Genomic DNA, 17,033 nt, shown 5'->3' on the forward strand with positions numbered 1-17,033 from the left:
AAGGCAAAACTGTTTTGACTGTAGCATCCTGTTCACAGTTTTTCTGGGCCATGACTGCTAAAATAAAAGGGGGAGGATATAAAAATTTAAAAAATTTTACTTCTTTATTAAAAATCATGGTGCTGGGGTTTCTGTTCGTTGGTCTGCCAGTGGGATAGAGGGGAGCTAGTATTGGAATATTTGTTTCTATAAATTAGTTGGGGAAAATTTGGTTTTCTCTGAGAAAGCTGGGTTCCAAAAGACTACACAGAGTAGACAGTGGGCTCAGTAAGTGGTTATTTTTGGGGGGCAGGAGACTGGTAATGCCTGTACATGGTCTAGATTCCAAAGGACTAAACAATGAAAAGCTAATCCCTCTCCTGCTTGGACCCTAGCCACCCAGCTCATCTTCAGAGAGCAGCCTTGCCAGCTTTCCTATATCCTTCCAGATACGAGACATCCTACACAGATACAGATACAGATACAGATACACTCTTTAATTTTTTAACCTATGGTAACTTACTACGCACATTGTTCTCCCCCCAACCCCCTTTTCTCTGGACAATACATCTTAGAGATCCTTCGGCCAATAAGTATAATTTAAGCAAGTTCAGCCACCCACCATCACTCTGAGAGCACCCTGTAACTTTATAAGTCTTTATGAGTAGTTGCCAAAATGAATGTTCGTCCTGGGGATTAAAGGATCTTTTTCTCTTTTGAGGCACCACTAACCTTTGGCTGTGGATGCTCTGAGATTTTTTTCTTATCCAAGGTTTCTAATTCTACCATAATTTATTAGGTGGGATGATAAATTTCTATTGTATTGTGTGCATTTCTCTGTAATTTTTTTTTTTTTTTCAGTGAACTTGGGAGCACCTGTGAATCAACAACCCAATGCTGAGGTTTAGTTCAAAGTAGAATTATATGTGTCTTTAAATGAAAGCCCCTGGCATTCTCTTGGGGTGAGAGAGGTACTACGGAAGAAGACTTGAGAAGGCAGCAGCTTTGGGGGGCCACTCTGCAGAAGCCCACACATCACTGTATTCCTAAGATTCTTAATGGGCTGGTTTTAGCTCCTCTCCATTCCATCCCCAGGGGATTCACAAGTGGGAACACCCAGCCCTGGATCCGTGACACAGCTCTGCTCTTAATACTAACTTGCTCTGATCCCAGCCAAGTCCCAAGCCCTCTGGGTCCGAGATGCTGGTGTCTGCCAAGTCGCTTTGCCTCAGCTTCTCTACACTCCCTCCTTCTAAGTTCTTTCATGAAAACGGTACCACCACCCAACACTTTAATAAGCTTTCTAAATTTTACTTTCATCAGCACATGTTTTTTTCATTAAAGAGGCTGACGGTGCCCTGGCTGGTGTGGCTCAGTTGGTTGGAGCATCTTTCTGTAGTCAAAAGGTTGAGGGTTCAATCCCAGATCCGGGCAGTTCAGTTATATTCGATCCTGGGTCCAGGAACATACAGGGGGCAGCCGATCAATGTTTCTCTCTCACATAGATGTTTCTCTCTCTCCCTTCCTCTCTCTTTAAAAAAGCAATGAAAAAATGTCCTTGGATGAGGATAATTTTTTTTTAAAGGATGCTGATGGTGACAGTGGCATCACCCTGCATGTGACCAGGTCATTCTTGCCCATTTACACACAGGCCTGGCCCAGTCTGGACGGCAGCTTGTCCTCTGAGTGGGAAAATGGCCTTTCAGAAAACAGGCCTCAGCTTTTAAGTCCATTCAGTCCAGGAAAGTGTGGAGGCCCCTTCAAAATGCAGTTCACTCCTCTTCTCACAGAGCCCTTCATTCCTTTGGATCCAGGAACACCGAGTGGAGGAGGTAAATCCTGACCTCTGACCCTTTCACTTGCCAATGTTCCTTGTAACAGCACCCAATACACTGGCTGAAGATATTTAAAGTGAGCAGCGACCCTGCCCAGGGGGCCTCCGGGTTAAAAGCACACACAGTGTTTTCACAAAACAATCAGGTGCCCTTGGAAGGATGTCAAAATATGTTGCATGATCCTCAAAATACTCTCCCAAAGATGCACCCAGGGATAGTTTCAGACTGGCCTCGTGTTCCATGAAGACCAGAGCAGCTCAGATTAATATCAACATTTCATAGAGTCTAATAACAAAATGCTCCACACAAAAAAAATGTTGTCTATCAAAAGTACATGAAACAAAGACTTTCAAATATTAGGAACAGATGTCAGAAACACTGGAGAGAGCATTTACTTTCGATGTACCCAGTGAGATATAAAAATATATATATATGTTCTATCGACTGAATATAGCTTTTACTGGATTTTCCCCCCAAATATTGACCAGTAACAAAGAAATTTGTGCTTAAAGTTTAAATCCCAAAAAGGAGATTTCTTTCAGTTGTTGGCAGGAAACCCTTTTAGCATGAAGCCATAAGAGCTTAATAAATAAACAAAGTCACTTTTCGTTGTCCAGTGTTCTAAATGTCAAGTGCTAGGGGAGGGCACACAGTTCACCTTCTCTCAAGTGCCCATCGATTTAAACTGTAATTATTCCCCTGGTGACAACCGAAGGGGTGAAGGGGGGTGTAAGCAGGGCAGTTCCGGGGGGATGCTCCTGTCTCCTGCACAGAAAGACCCCATTAGCAGAGGTAACCCTGGATTTGGAAGCTGGGACTCTCTTTGGGAAGTTGACTGCCTCCCCGACCAACCCTGCAGCAGAGGGACCCCTGCCCCCCGCCCCCCCAAATGCCAAATCGATAATGGGCAAAGCAGCCCGGCCCACAGAGAAACTCGGGGCCCACTGATGGCGTGGTGGAGGCTGCACCACGCCTGACACCCGTCCAGCCCGGAGACAGGACAGGCCAAAGGTACTTCGTTGGAAGAGCTTAGAACCCTCAGTTTCAAATTTCCTGGCTATTGTCAATTTGTCTAGCAAACTCCATATTATCTACACTTAAGAGACTTTTAATTTCCTTTCTTGATAATAAAAATCTGTCCGAGGTGGTTATAAAATGTATATTTATTTACCTCTGGGAATAAAGCAGAGGGCAGTGGAGTGTGGGTTAGGGAGGAAGAAGGGGAGGAGAAAAACCTCTGGTTTCCTTTTGCTTAACCGTCTTCAGCCCCCTGGGCCCGTCCTCCCTTGCTCTGGCTGATCTCAGGAACAAGCCTGTCAGGCGAGGAGCACACTTAGTCACCTCAGCACCCCGGCTCGGGCAGGCACTTGCTGAGGCTGACTGAGTCCAAACAGTGAGGAAGCAATCTGCTGTGGGGAGGAAAACTGGGGGAGGCTGGCTGAGCAGAAGAGTTTATCTGACACACCGGCTCCAGTTGGAGCGGTCCGCAAGCCATTGCCTGGGCGCAAATCAGGCCCACCACCTATTTTCGTAAGGTTTTACAGGAACACAGCCGCGTACTAGCTCTGGCTGCTCTCTCAGGATGGCCACAGAGTTGAGTAGTTAAGAGCTGAGTTGTAGGCATATGGCCTGCAATGCCTAAAATCTCTACTGTTTGGTCCTATACATGACAGGTTTGCCAACCACTGAGCAGAGAAGGTGCAAAGGACAGGTAGAAGGTTGTTCTTGTACTTTGGGTAGGAGATAATAGTGTTTTCATGTCCAGTGCTGCCGGTTTTAACCTTCCAGACAGTGTCTATACTCATTTGAAGGAAGGGCAATCTATCTAGAGGAAGTCTACTTTCTTTAAGGGCCTCTCTTATATCTGTAATTCAAGCCCAGAATGACAAAGAGGTCACTGAGAGCTGAGGAAGCTTGGGACAATCCAGGAAACCGAGCTAGGTCTGATAGATTGGCAGGAGGGACATAGCCAGAAAAGCCTGGTGTTTCAGGAAAGGGTGTCATCATGGGAAACACAGAGGCAGAAATCACTGAGACCTGTGAAGAGGCCTCAAAGGAACTGAGGGCCGCTGCTATTCGAAAGCAATGGAAAAGCATCATAAGAACAGCTACCACTTATTCAGTGCTTACTATTGCTCCTGACTATATTAACTCAGCCTGTCCTTAGAACTCTGTAAGGTAGACATTCTTATTAATCCCCGTTTTACAGATGAGGACACTGGGACACAGGGAGATTAAGTAATTTGCCAAATGTCACACAGCAATTGATAGCACAGCTGAAATTGTAGCAGAGTGAGTCTGACACTGTGAACTGGCCACTGGGCTGAAATAAGGCTACAGAGGAAGGATGGGGCACCAGGGTGATCTTTTATTTCCCTTGAGAGCTGGAGTAAACTGATGAAAGTGGTATTTTAGAAAAATTAGCTGGTGACAGAAAGAAATTCACAACCAAGAAGACAGAGAGGAGACAGTTGAAGTAATTCAGGTGTGAGTGAGGTAGGATTGAACCGAGATGGTGACAGTGGGAAAGGAAAGGAAAATCAAGACCAACTAAGCCTGAGATCCTCCTCGCAGCCTTTATTGAATGCTGCCGTGCGTAGCTTCCTTCACACCTCTCTCCCTAGGGTTGCCTGGAATTCTTTAGGCCTATCTCGCGTTCTCCAGACTGAGCGCCTTCAGTCCTCTCAGTGACTTTTATTCATCTCTCTAACCTGAGCTCAAGCATGTTGCCTGACACACAACAGACATTCAGTAAACTTTTGATAACTGACTCCAAAATTTCCAGCCCAGAACTCTTGAAAGCCTGGCAGGAGCCCTGATTGAAATGGATGCCTGGATGAGGCACCTGCACGTCTCAAAGGGAGCGAACAGATGGAGAGCTGCGTGTTGGACGCACCGCGGCTGCGGAGCTCCAGGATACGTGAGTGGAGATGTCCTGTCAGCGGGTGGAAATGCAGTCTGGGGCACAGGAAAGGGTCATGGCTGCAAAGGTCGACTTGCACGTCATCTGCGAAGAGGTGTTAATGAAATCATGAGAATAGATGAGCTCACAGAGAGGGGCATGGCAAAGAGAAGGGGCAGGGGCTGAAAGAAGCCCATTGTTGGCGAGCGAGAGGAAGGGGAGGCGCCCAAGGAGGGGCAGCCCAAGAGGTAAGAGGAGAAGAGCAAGGTCAGTTTAGGGGGCCCCTGTCTTTGGGAGCTGAAAGACACACTTATCAGCTGGCAGGAACTCCCAGAGCCACCGGGGCCCCAGCCTTCCCACCTCAAGGTCTTTTTGCAAAAAAAAAAAAAAAAAAAAAAAAAAAAAGATCCTTTAGAGAATAGCAAAAATGTCCAGAAAGAATGAAGTCAGGTAGCCTAGGTGGAATTTCAGGAAGCTAAGCAAAGTCCCCCTTCTCTGAGGATGCCTATACTCTCTCTATGGAACCTCCTTTCCTTTACCTTAAGCCTTTGGTTCCCATTAAAACAGGCCGCAGCTCCCAGGAAGGGCACTGTGCCTGGCGGTGAATGAGTGCTCTGCAGGCAAGTTTTGCTGCAGTGTCCAAGGATGAGATCGCTGGGCTCTTGAAGGCACAATAGGAAGAGGTAAGATAAACAACAAAGCAGACAAATGTTGCCCAGTTCATCATTTTGCCAAAGGGGCAACATGCTACGATTTCCCAGCCATGTCTTATTTTTTATTGACTGACTAGTCAACATGGTAACAATAATCATAAGAAAAAAAGTGGTAATAATGCAAAGTGGCCAGATCAACAGCCTACATGTGGTTAAGCTTCATACGGTGTCTACTCAATGGGGAACACACACTCAGCCAGAGGCAAGATTGCACACACACACCTGGTACCTTCAATGTGCAATGCTCAGTGCTAGCAGTTGCAGAAAGACAATGAGCTGGGTGAGCGCTTGCCGAGCTGACCCCTCAGATGATGACACCTTTGAGGTGTTGCAGGAAAATTGGGGAGTCAAGGTCCTTGTAGATTGTGGTTGGGGGACGTGCCATTTCACCAGGTTTTGGAGGCTGCAGGGGTATTTGGCAGACGGGGGACAAGGGTGTCCAGTTCATGGTACAGAAGTGGAGAGCAGTCTACAGTGACTAAGGGAGAGAAGAGAGGCAGCTACAGGGAGCTGGCTGGTCTCTGGCTGTGGAAGACCTTGAAAGTCAACTAAACGCAAGCCTTTGGATGGCATAGAAGTTGAACATCAGAAATGGCAAGCTTTGATCTGGGAAAGAAGTGCCTGCACCCCACAGCAGAAGCTTCAAGGAACAGGAAAAAGAGAATACAAAACAGTTCAGACTCCAGCTCTGCAGTGACAAACTCTGGGATCTGGGCACACTGCTTAGCCTTGATAAGGCTCGGTTTCCTCATCTATAAAATCAGGGTAATTAGAATACTGATTTCAATGGTTCATAAAGGCACTAAATGAGATTGGGGATATCCAGCCTTTAGCACAGTGCTTCTCACATGTGAACATTCCATCAGTATTCCCTGAATTACTGAAACTACTACTTAACAGTAGGAATATCAGGAAGAGGAAGCCTCCCTCAGGACTGATCCCATTGGGCCTGCCTGAAGACTTCAGGCTCAGGTACCAGACAAAACACCTTCTTCCTCTGCTCTCTGTTTGCCAGCTGCAGGGCTCACCCAGCCACTTCCAGCCAGGAAGACTCACGTAAGTGGGCAGTTGTGCTCAAGGAGCATAACCTGAGTGTAGTGTGGACCTCCAACAGAGAGGGGTCACAAAAGACCACAGAGAAATGGCCCAAGCTTCCAGTGGGTGGGGCGGAGCAGGGCGGAGCTGGGCAGGGAATGAGCATCACAGGAAAGGCAGTGCAGGCAACCTGGAGTAGAAAGAACACGCTGGACACTTGCAGGGCATCAATGTTGGCTGCTCCCTCCCTTCCCCACTGGAAGCTCCTTGAGAACAGGGACCGTCTCTGACTGGCTCCCTGCTCTATCCCAGGCTTTGGACCCAGCAAGGGCTCCATGAACCTTCATTCTGTTGATGGACATCCGTGGTACCCGCGTCATTTTCTTTTCCACTTCTGTAAGAGACCTGGAAAACAAGTTTGAAGTTCTATTGATTAGAGTTATTTATTCGAGCCTTACTACCTATGAATATAGAATCTCACAACCGAAGCATTAAGCACAAAGGAAAACTAGCTGCTGCTGTGACCATTAATATGAAAGTTTATAGTTAAGATCATTTCCAAAATTTCCTATGATTTTAGGTGGAAAAGAAAATGGCTCAGGTACCGCTGATGTCCATCAACAGAATGCTTTTTTCCCCTTGAGACGAGGCTATATTTCAGGTTTCAACTTTAACACCAGTAACACCATGACGTCCTCTCCTGGAATACATCTGGCCTTTGCTTCTGCTCTTCAGATCCCCCCGCCACGTACACCCCACCTCCTTGCACTTCACATACAATTCCTGGTGTTATAGGAAATGACATCAATACCGAGGTAAACATGCATATGCTTTCAATATGTCATCAATCCATGTAACATTTGGGGAGCATTTAGCAGCAACAACAACAAAATTGGAACCTTGAATTCTGGAGAAATTTGAACTATGGAGATGTTGTGACTTGGAGCTCACTAAGCCACATACACACACTATCCATAAACTGGCCTTCAGAGTAGAGCTGAGGGGTTTGCAGGTTAAGAAAGAGGGTCGAGGACACTGATTGCAGTACTTCTGGCCATTGCACAAAGGAAACATTACAAGTACAGATGTGTGAATCTCTGCGCAAAGAGCCCAAGGTCCTCTCCTGACTGCAATTCTTGGAGAATTAGGTTTTCACCTCCCTGCCCACCACCCTCAATGGACTTAATAGTAGAAAAAGAGGATTTAATGAAGTGAAAAACGTCTCAGATTATACTTACTTAGTGGTTCATTCAAAGACAGTAGAAAGTAGAGACGCTAATATTATTTGAATTTTTTGAAAAATCTAACAAAATTATACATACATTTTTGTTGTTGTTGTTTTTGACTGGAATCACATCAACTCTGTGAGTGAATGTAGATGATCACAGGCCAACTGGGGGAGTTGGTGGGTAATGTATCTTTAGGTTAATAACTAAGTTAGTTAATACCAGGTTTAAATAAAATTTGTCTCTAAAGAAACTTTTCCAAATCACGGGGTCTGTGCAGGTAGGGGCAGATCGACAACAGAGCCTTTCTTGATGGAGACATGGGAGGCACAGGGTGGGCCAGCATCCATGTGGGCAGGACCCACCTCTAATGTGGAGCAAAAAGGGATTTTTCACTTCTTTCAGATTAACTTTTGTTTTAATGATTTTTTTTCAACTACATTTTATGTTCTTAAAACCTTGTTCAAATGTGTACATAGCCTGACTTGTTGTTTTGCAATCTGGATGCTAGAGAGAACCAGAGAAGTAGATTTGGAAGTAAAAGATATTTAATTGAATTGCCTTTTGTTTTGACAGATGTTTTATACAGTACTTTGTCTGTTAAGAACAAGATGTTCCAATAAATATTGCATAAGTGGGAGAGAAAATTTACTACAAGGCCATAAATCAATTGGCAAGAGGTCATAAACTGCAAGATTGGTGCTCAAAGCATTTATTAGATTATCAGAATCTATGATTGATCTGTAGCTTTATCTAGCTTCCCCTATCCATCACTTTTATGGGACATGAAAAAGAGTTATAAAGGACAAATTGCATTTAAAAATTAAAATACAGGTTTTAGACAAAGCAGTATGCCAGGATTTGGAACTAGATTAAGACAAGGGATAAATCAAAAAAGATATCTAAAGTAGAAATATTTTTGTCGCTTGGTAAGAGGTAAGTGCCAGTTTAGTAGAAAATGAGGTACTAAGATAAGAGAAATCACAGAACTCTTTAAAATGCAGAGGGGACTAGAGATTGTCTCATCTGATCCCCCATCATCTTACAAATAACGAAACCAAGGTCCACAAGGTTAAGTGACTTCTACAATAACACAGGCAGTTAATGGCTTCAAAGACCTTATTTCTGCTAAAGATAATGCAGAAGGTTTTGTGATTCTTTTTTTTTCTTTTTGGAAGAATGTATTTTTATTAACAAAGGGGTACATACTTTTAAGCTAAGGCACACACCATAAACCCCTTGAGGACAGAAATTGATTCTCATTTTTACTACATATATCCTAATATTTGTGTGCAGACTTCAGAAAGTTTTGGACACTCTTCTGTGTACCTAGAGTGTGTTTCACATACCCGCTCTCACCTGGTAGCCATGTGCTGGTAGCCCCACCGGAACCTAGGCTCAGACCTCAGCATCCACGTGCTCTGGTTGAGGCCAAGGGGACACAGAGGGGGGAACACACCCAGCTACTTGGGTGACTCTAGGCCAGTTTTCTTTTGCTCTTTCCCCAAGAGGCAGGACCAGACTAGGGTGAAGCAAGCAAGATACTGGGGCATAAAATTTAAGGAGCCACTTATTCTCAGTGTCACACAAATACAGAGTCAGTACTTGCATGACACTGAAAGTGAGTAGCTCCTGAAATTGTAGGACCTAGTGCCTGGCAAGCCTGGAATAGGTTTGCTAACATAAGGGCCAGCCTAAGGGAGGAGGGTGTCTCTCACTTTGGCAAACCCAAGCTCTCAACATCTAGTTCCCAAGTGCCTCCAGGCCCCACTTCTACACCCTGGAGACACAAAGGGTGAGGGGACTAGAGGATGTACAAGACAAGAGGAGGATCATCTCTGTCCTAGAGATAATCAGTCAAATCGAAGAGACAGCCATGCAATAGCTCACAACATGCAGCGTGAACTCAATAGCCCCAACTTGTATTAATTCCCAGCAAAGCTGTGGGAATGCTGAGGAAAAAACAGGGAAAATGCATTTGGAGGAGGTGGGATTTCAGCGGGCATTGAGAAACATGGACGTGCTATCTATAAGAAGAGAAGGGGCACGGTGGGGGCTTTCGTTCTGCCCACCCACTGGATTCTGCTCCAGGGGCTGGCAATGCCGAGGGGAGCCCGGGGCCCTGAAGACAGGCTGCTCCCAGATGGAACGTTGTACAGTCCTCAAGTGTGCTGCAAACTGGTGCTCACTGGAATACAGAATTCTGGAATACAGAATTGCCAGATAAAATGTGGGACACTCCATTAAATTTGAATTTCAAAGAATCAACAAAGGAATTGTTAGTATAAGTATGTCACAATAATTACATGGGACATTAGGCTGAAATCCATATTTGTTGTTTATCTGAAATTCAAATTTAACAGGATGTCCTGTATTTTTATTTGCTAAATCTAGCAACCCTATCTGAATAGACCTGGTGAAAAGGTGAGCAGGGGTGGAAGGGATGGAGAACAGTTGAGGAGGGAGCCTGGGGAGCTTCACGGACAGATTTAGGCTGTCACACCACAGGGTGATCTTCTGCTATAAAAGGAAAGTGGTAGGAGGGATCCTGGGGCTGGAGAAGAATTCGGAGCAGTGGTTCTCAATCCAGGATGCACATTAGAGTCTCCCAGGGGAGCTTTAAAACACATAAGTGCTTGAGTTCATCCTTTGTTTTAAGTGGTTTCAGTGTGGCCTAGGTATTAGCATTTTTAAAAGCTCCTTGGGTCTGTTCTCATGTTAAACAAGGCTGAGAACCACTGCTTTAAAGACCACCAAATCCAGACCTCTGAGTCAGAGAGTCAGATAGAGCTGGGTTTAAGATCCAGCTCTATCACTTCCTGGCTGTGTGGCCTAACTATGCCTGTTTCACAATCTATAAAGTGGGTATAATAATTATTCCTACATTATAAAGTCATTGAAGAGATTGCTTAAAAATTCCATTTAAATACTGCAGATTGAGTACATGCATTTAAATCCATTGTATCCTGAAGTCCTCCTAGTAGAAGAATAAAAATTATACCAACCGATGCAACCAACCCACCTACTTGAGTAGAGAAAACTGATATGTAACTGTCTGCAGGCAGGGAGAAAGCAATAAAGAACAAGCCAGTTTATACCACTGAACCCCACAATGGTTCAAAAATGGAGGCAGCACTATTCTTTGCAAGTCAGCCTGAAAGGTGGACTAAAAACTGGAGGATTTACTGATAGTGTGCAAAGGGAGTGGGCAGGCCCCAGATCCCTCTTCCAACCCCTGCATCTGGTGGGGGCCCCTCTAGTGACACCAGAGATTTGAGGACACATAAAGATGCACAGTGAAGATGGAGCAATTCACTAACAATAGGGGGATAAAGTGAAAGACTGTAGGCTGAGTAGGGAGAGTCCTGGTACTCTCCCCAGAATGCTTGCCACTAGGGAACACCCCAAAGGCAGGAGGCTTTCTAAAGAACCTGACCAGCACAAGAGAAAGATGGACAGATGCTGACATTTGGGACTCTCCCAAAGAAAGCCTGGGGGCCCTCATCACTCTAGTCCCACGCACCCTCCCCATAATTTTTTAGTAACTCACTAGACAGCAAGGCTAGAAGAGGTCAGAAGAAAGCCTCTAGCATGAAAGAGAGACCGACAGAAAATAGGAAAACTGTAATACATATGGCTAACAGTATAACAATAATCATCCAAGAGATCCAATCTAATAGAACTTTTAGTGTGAGAAGATAAACAATGAGGAGGAGTAAATTATCAAATAACTAAAACAAGAAAATTTCCCAGGAATCAAGAAACATTTTTCTAGATTGAAGAAGTCCAGTCAGTAGCAACCCAGTCCACACTTCCACACAAATAAAAGGGCAAATACCAAAAGCACATCTTCATGAAACTTCAATATCCTAGGATTAAAAAAAAACACCCTAAATGTTAACAGAAAGAGAGAGCGTGAGAATGAGAGAGAGAGATACCACACACAAAGGATTTTGGATCAAAATGCCATCAAATTTCTCAGCAGCTAAAATATAGAGTCATTAGTACACTGATAATGAAGTACCAGAAAGAGAAACTAGGGAAAAATCCCATTTACTATAACAACAAGAAAAATAAGGTACCTAGGAATAAACTTAACCTTGGAGGTAAAATACCTGTACTCAGAAACATATAGAACACTAAAGAAAGAAATTAAGGAAGATACCATTAAAGGGAAGCATATAAGGTGTTTGTAGATTGGAAGAGTTAACATCATTAAAATGTCCATACCACCCAAAGCAATCTATAGATTCAACACAATCATATTAAAATACCAATTGACACACTTCACAGATTTAGAACAAATATTTCAAAAATTTATATGGAATCAAAAGCAACCCCGAATAGCCTCAGTGATCTTAAGAAAGAACAAAGAAGGAAGGATCACAATACCTGATATCAAACTATATTACAAGCCACTATAATTAAAACAGCCTGGTGCTGGCATAAGAACAGACACATACATCAACAGGACAGAATAGAGAGCCCAGAAATAAGCCCATGTCTCTAGATCAATTAATATTTGAGAAAGGGGGCAGGAGCATACAATGGAGTAAAAATCACCTGTTCAACAAAGGGTGTTGGGAGAACGGGACAGCTACATGCAAAAAAATGAAACTAGACCACCAACTTACCCCATATACCAGAATAAACTCAAAATGGATAAAAGACTTAAATATAAGCTGCAACACTATAAAAGTCCTAGAGGAAAACATAGGCAGTAAAATTTCAGATATCCCACACAGTAATATTTCCCTAAATATCCTCTAGGGCAAGGGAAACAAAGGAAAGACTAAACAAATGGGACTGCATCAAATTTAAAATCTCCTGCATAGCTAAAGAAAATATGAATAAAAGGAAAAGGGAACCAACTGTATGGAAAAACATATTTGCCAATGATACCGCGGACGAATGTTTAATCTCCAAAATGTACAAAGAACTCATATGACTCAACACTAGGAAGACAAACAATCCAATTAAAAAATGGGCAAATGACCTGAACAGACAGTCCTCCAAGGAGGACATACAGAGGGCCCATAAGCATATAAAAGGATGTTCAACATCACTAGCCATCAGAGAGATATAAATTAAAACCACAATGAGATACCGTCTCATATTGGTCAGAATGGCCAACATTAACAGATCAACAAACAACAAGATGTGGAATAAAGGAAACCCTAGTACAGTGTTGGTGGGAACACAGACTGGTGCAGCCACTGTGAAAAACAGTATGGAATTTCCTCAAAAAACTAAAAATGGAACTGCCTTTTGACCCAATGATTCCACAGCTGGGATTATACTCTAAGATCCTTGAAACAGCAATTCAAAAGAACCTATGCACTCAATATTCATAGGAGCATTATTTGCAATAGCCAAGTGCTGGAAACAGCCTAAGTGCCTATCAGTAAATGAGTGGATCAAAAAACTGGTACATTTGCACAATGAAATATTACGCAGCAAAAAGAAAGAACTCCTTCCTTTCACAACAGCATGGATGGAACTGGAGAGTAATATGCTAAGTGAAATAAGCCATTTGGTGAAAGACAAATACCATATGACCTCATCCATAAGAGGAAACTAATGAACAAAACAAACACACAAGCAAAATAGAACCAGAGGCATGGAAAGAAGGAACTGACAGCAACAAGAGAGGAGGGGGGAGGGGAGTGGGAGGAAAAGAAAGGGAAGGATCTAATCAACGAGTAGGTGTGGATGACCCATGGACATGGACAGCAGGGTGGGGACTGACTATGGGAGCAGGGGGGTGGGACAAGGGAGAGCCATGGGGGAAAATTGAGACAACTGTAATAGAACCATAAAAAAAAAACAAAAAATAAAATAAAATATAGAGCCATTAATGGCTTCAAATTCTAAGAGCAGATGATTTCTTATGTAGAATTCTATACCCAACCAAACTATGAATCAAGAGTAGGGTTAAACAGAAAACTATGATGCAAGCAAAGAATCCAAAATTTATCTCCTCTGCTGCTTCTCTGCTGCATATTGGATGGAAGATGTGTGCCATCAAAACTTGAGAGAAAACCAAGAAAGACAAAAATGCAGATCCAGAAAACAGATCATATGCAAGAGTGAGGTAAAGGGAATTTCAGGATGAGAGTGAAGGGAAGTCTCAGGAAGACTGCATGTGACCAACCAAGAGACCAGTTAGGAGAGAGGCTCTAGCTGAAAAGACTCCAAGTAAAAGAGAACTGATGTTTACTTGATTTGTTTGACGATATGGAGAAGAGCTTTAGGTTTCTGTCAGAAAGGCTAAGACTTCCTTTTATAGGTACATATAGAAATCAGGCAAACAAATAAAGTGATTATAAACCCCAAAGCAAACTGAAGTCATATAAAGAAGGACATGTAATCTGACAATACCTGAAAACATTGTCAATAGAAAATATTGTCTGTAGTCATTATAATGTAGACACTGACTATTTAATTAAAAATTGGGATGATGAGAGGGACAGAAATAGGAGAGGATGGATGGGGAATAGGAGCTAAACAACACTCTTCAATCAGTAGATAATGTCTATTTTAACAATTAAACAATAGCACCATAACCATGTTATTTAGAAATCTGGAGATAAATAACTGAGAAATAACTAAAGTAGTTGCTTTAGGGATAGGATGGGGTTGGGGAGGAAATAGCTGGTTTTTTATTATAAGCCTAGTTTTATTTGACTTTTTGTATTATATACATGCATTTCTGTAATGTAACTCCTAATACAACGCTTTGTATTGAATAAGAGCGCAATGAATGTTTACTACAATTATCATGTCTTAGATCTAAAACAGGACCAATGGAGACATTGCGGCTCGCTTAACGCTTCCTCCTTCCAAATTACCAGAAGGAAAATTAGGACCTCTTAATCAAAGCATGTTAAAAGGGCATCCTCTGTGCCCAGCCCATCACTGAGCTAGTGCCAGGCCATGACTTTTCAGTCCGGTCAGGGCGAAGAACAGTCTGTGCCTGATTATTTCACAAAGTACACCCTGGTAAGTGCCATATAACAAGCTTCCACTAGGTATTAAGCCAGCTTCTCTAACCAAGACGGCCCCCCAGACTGGGTCATAAACATATAGAGCTATCGGCCACAGATGCCAGCTTTTAATGCATAGAGAGTTTAGGCTCTCTGAAGGTAATATATGCAGTTCATCACATCTCTCTTTTTTATTTTCATCTAGTAGGGTAAAGCCGGTATTCATATTATAAAATGTACAATAGCAATCAACAGGACCATCGAAGTAGCTTTGCTCACAGACTCCATAGCTAGTTTTACTTCAATCAGATTTTTCATCAAGTTTGGCTCTCTTGATGTATTACCAGCACACTGTTCTTCTGGTTCTTCCTTGACTAACTAAGGGCCAAATGACTCCAAACAATCAAAGAAATTTGGTTAAGGAGACCGAGGGAGTCCATCTTCCCCTTTTATTACCATTGGTGTCCTTCACTGGGGCTGGTCATGCTGAACAAGTTCATGGAACAGCAGTGCTGGGGGCTGTAAAAGAGTCTTTGCTGAAAATAAAACAATAAAAAAAATCAAGCTCAGCTGGATTCTGATTTAATAGTATCTGGCAAGCCAACTATATTATTTTTGAACACACAGACATAAATTTGATATGAATAATAAAACTGAAGTATAACATGGACAAAGGAAATATAAAATTCACCTAATCTTCAAAAGAAATTCTATACTTGAATAATTAACTATGCTCTATTTATAAAACGAGAATAATTGAAAACAGGATTTTCAGTTGATTCATATAGCCTCTGAAATATTTATTATTGTAAGTCGAAAAGATCTGTCTGGGGTTTGTCACTGAAAATGTCTAAACTCGGTGTCCAGATGTTTATTTAAGTTGCTCCCACAGAGTTCTAATGTCAATAACAGGGGTTATCAGAGAGCATCGCTGTGTATCTTCCTTGACTAATATTCTCATTTCTTCTGCATCTTTGATGTTTTCTTTCATTAAAATTCCTGGCCCATATCCACAAAAATCTGCTGGGCTTGCATTAAAAATTAGTCTGCAGACTTGACATATGATGATGCCCTACATCTCCACAAAGATAATATTTATCAGCAGCTATCACTTAGGCATTACAGTCATCAGCAAAGAGTCAATTTCAGAGAATGAAAAAAAATACAGAATCCAGATTTTAGAATGCCTAACTTGCAGATTTTAACTTCCTGCCTATCTTTTTTCTAATGTTAGATAAGGCAAAGTTAGAACAAGCAATGGAAGCAACGGAATTTCTCACTATGAATGAGCCTGTGCACTCCTTCCTCTCCCTCAGTCTCCTATACTCTTCCTTAAAAAAAAAAAAAAAACCCTAAAATAAAACAACTTTAAAATGAAGGAAACCAGGCTGTCTGTCAAAAATCACTTCATAAAGTTTCTGCAGAGTAAGACAACAGGGATAGCGTTTTCAAGACATTTGATGCCCTTTTCCTTTATATGAAGGTGTCAAAGAGAAGATGAGTAGACATTTGAGCTGACCAGATGAGGATTTTGTTGATAATCAGCTGCTCAAAAGAAACATGTACTAAAAGTTCCTCCTTTCCAAAACTAGCTAAATTTTGCCCAAATTATTAAAGCACCCAGAACCCAAAGAAAGGCAGCATAGGTAAATGAAGTTGGTGTGAATGTTCACAAAAAGTCTTGTGCCTCTGAGAGCTGGTTCAGTCCTCTGGGCTAGGATCTGATGGTCAGTTAAGACTAGCACCACGTTAACACTACTTACCCACTGCTGTTCACTTTATTAACTTAAAAGAATTGAATCTGATTTGAATTCCAATATAATGTGAAGAAAAAAAGGCACTAATGTGCAAAACCACTAATGATACTACACAGTGCCCCCTGGAAGGAAGGAAGCCACTCCTGGGAACTGTGGACAGATTAATTAGAAGGTGTTATCAGCAGAAAAAATCTCCATCTCCACTGTTCATTTGATTAAATCATAAGATTCATAAATTCACATAATACAGCCCAAGAGGTAACTTCCTAGCACAAAGTAGGCGCTCAATAAATGTTTATTGGCTTTTCAATGAACATCTAGTCTAACATTTCTATATTAATAGGTAGTACATAAAATTGGATCTCCAGGCAAATACATCTGGGAAATGCTGAGTTAAATAAAGTTAAACGGGCTTTGTACTCTAGGGCCTATCAAAACCTTTAATATACTAAGGTGATTTTGAATTCCCATGGGATAGTGAGTGAAGGGGGAGCAGAAATTATGCTGCATTTCCCCAAACTCATTTGACCTACAAATTCCATTTTTCTCCAGATTTCTGTTTTAAGAGTCACATTTTGGGAGATGCTGACCAGGTCCAAT

This window comes from Pteronotus mesoamericanus, unplaced genomic scaffold (genome assembly GCF_021234165.1).
Source record: "Pteronotus mesoamericanus isolate MK-2021 breed Mesoamerican mustached bat unplaced genomic scaffold, CSHL_Meso_final contig_164, whole genome shotgun sequence".
Lineage (NCBI taxonomy): Eukaryota > Metazoa > Chordata > Mammalia > Chiroptera > Mormoopidae > Pteronotus > Pteronotus mesoamericanus.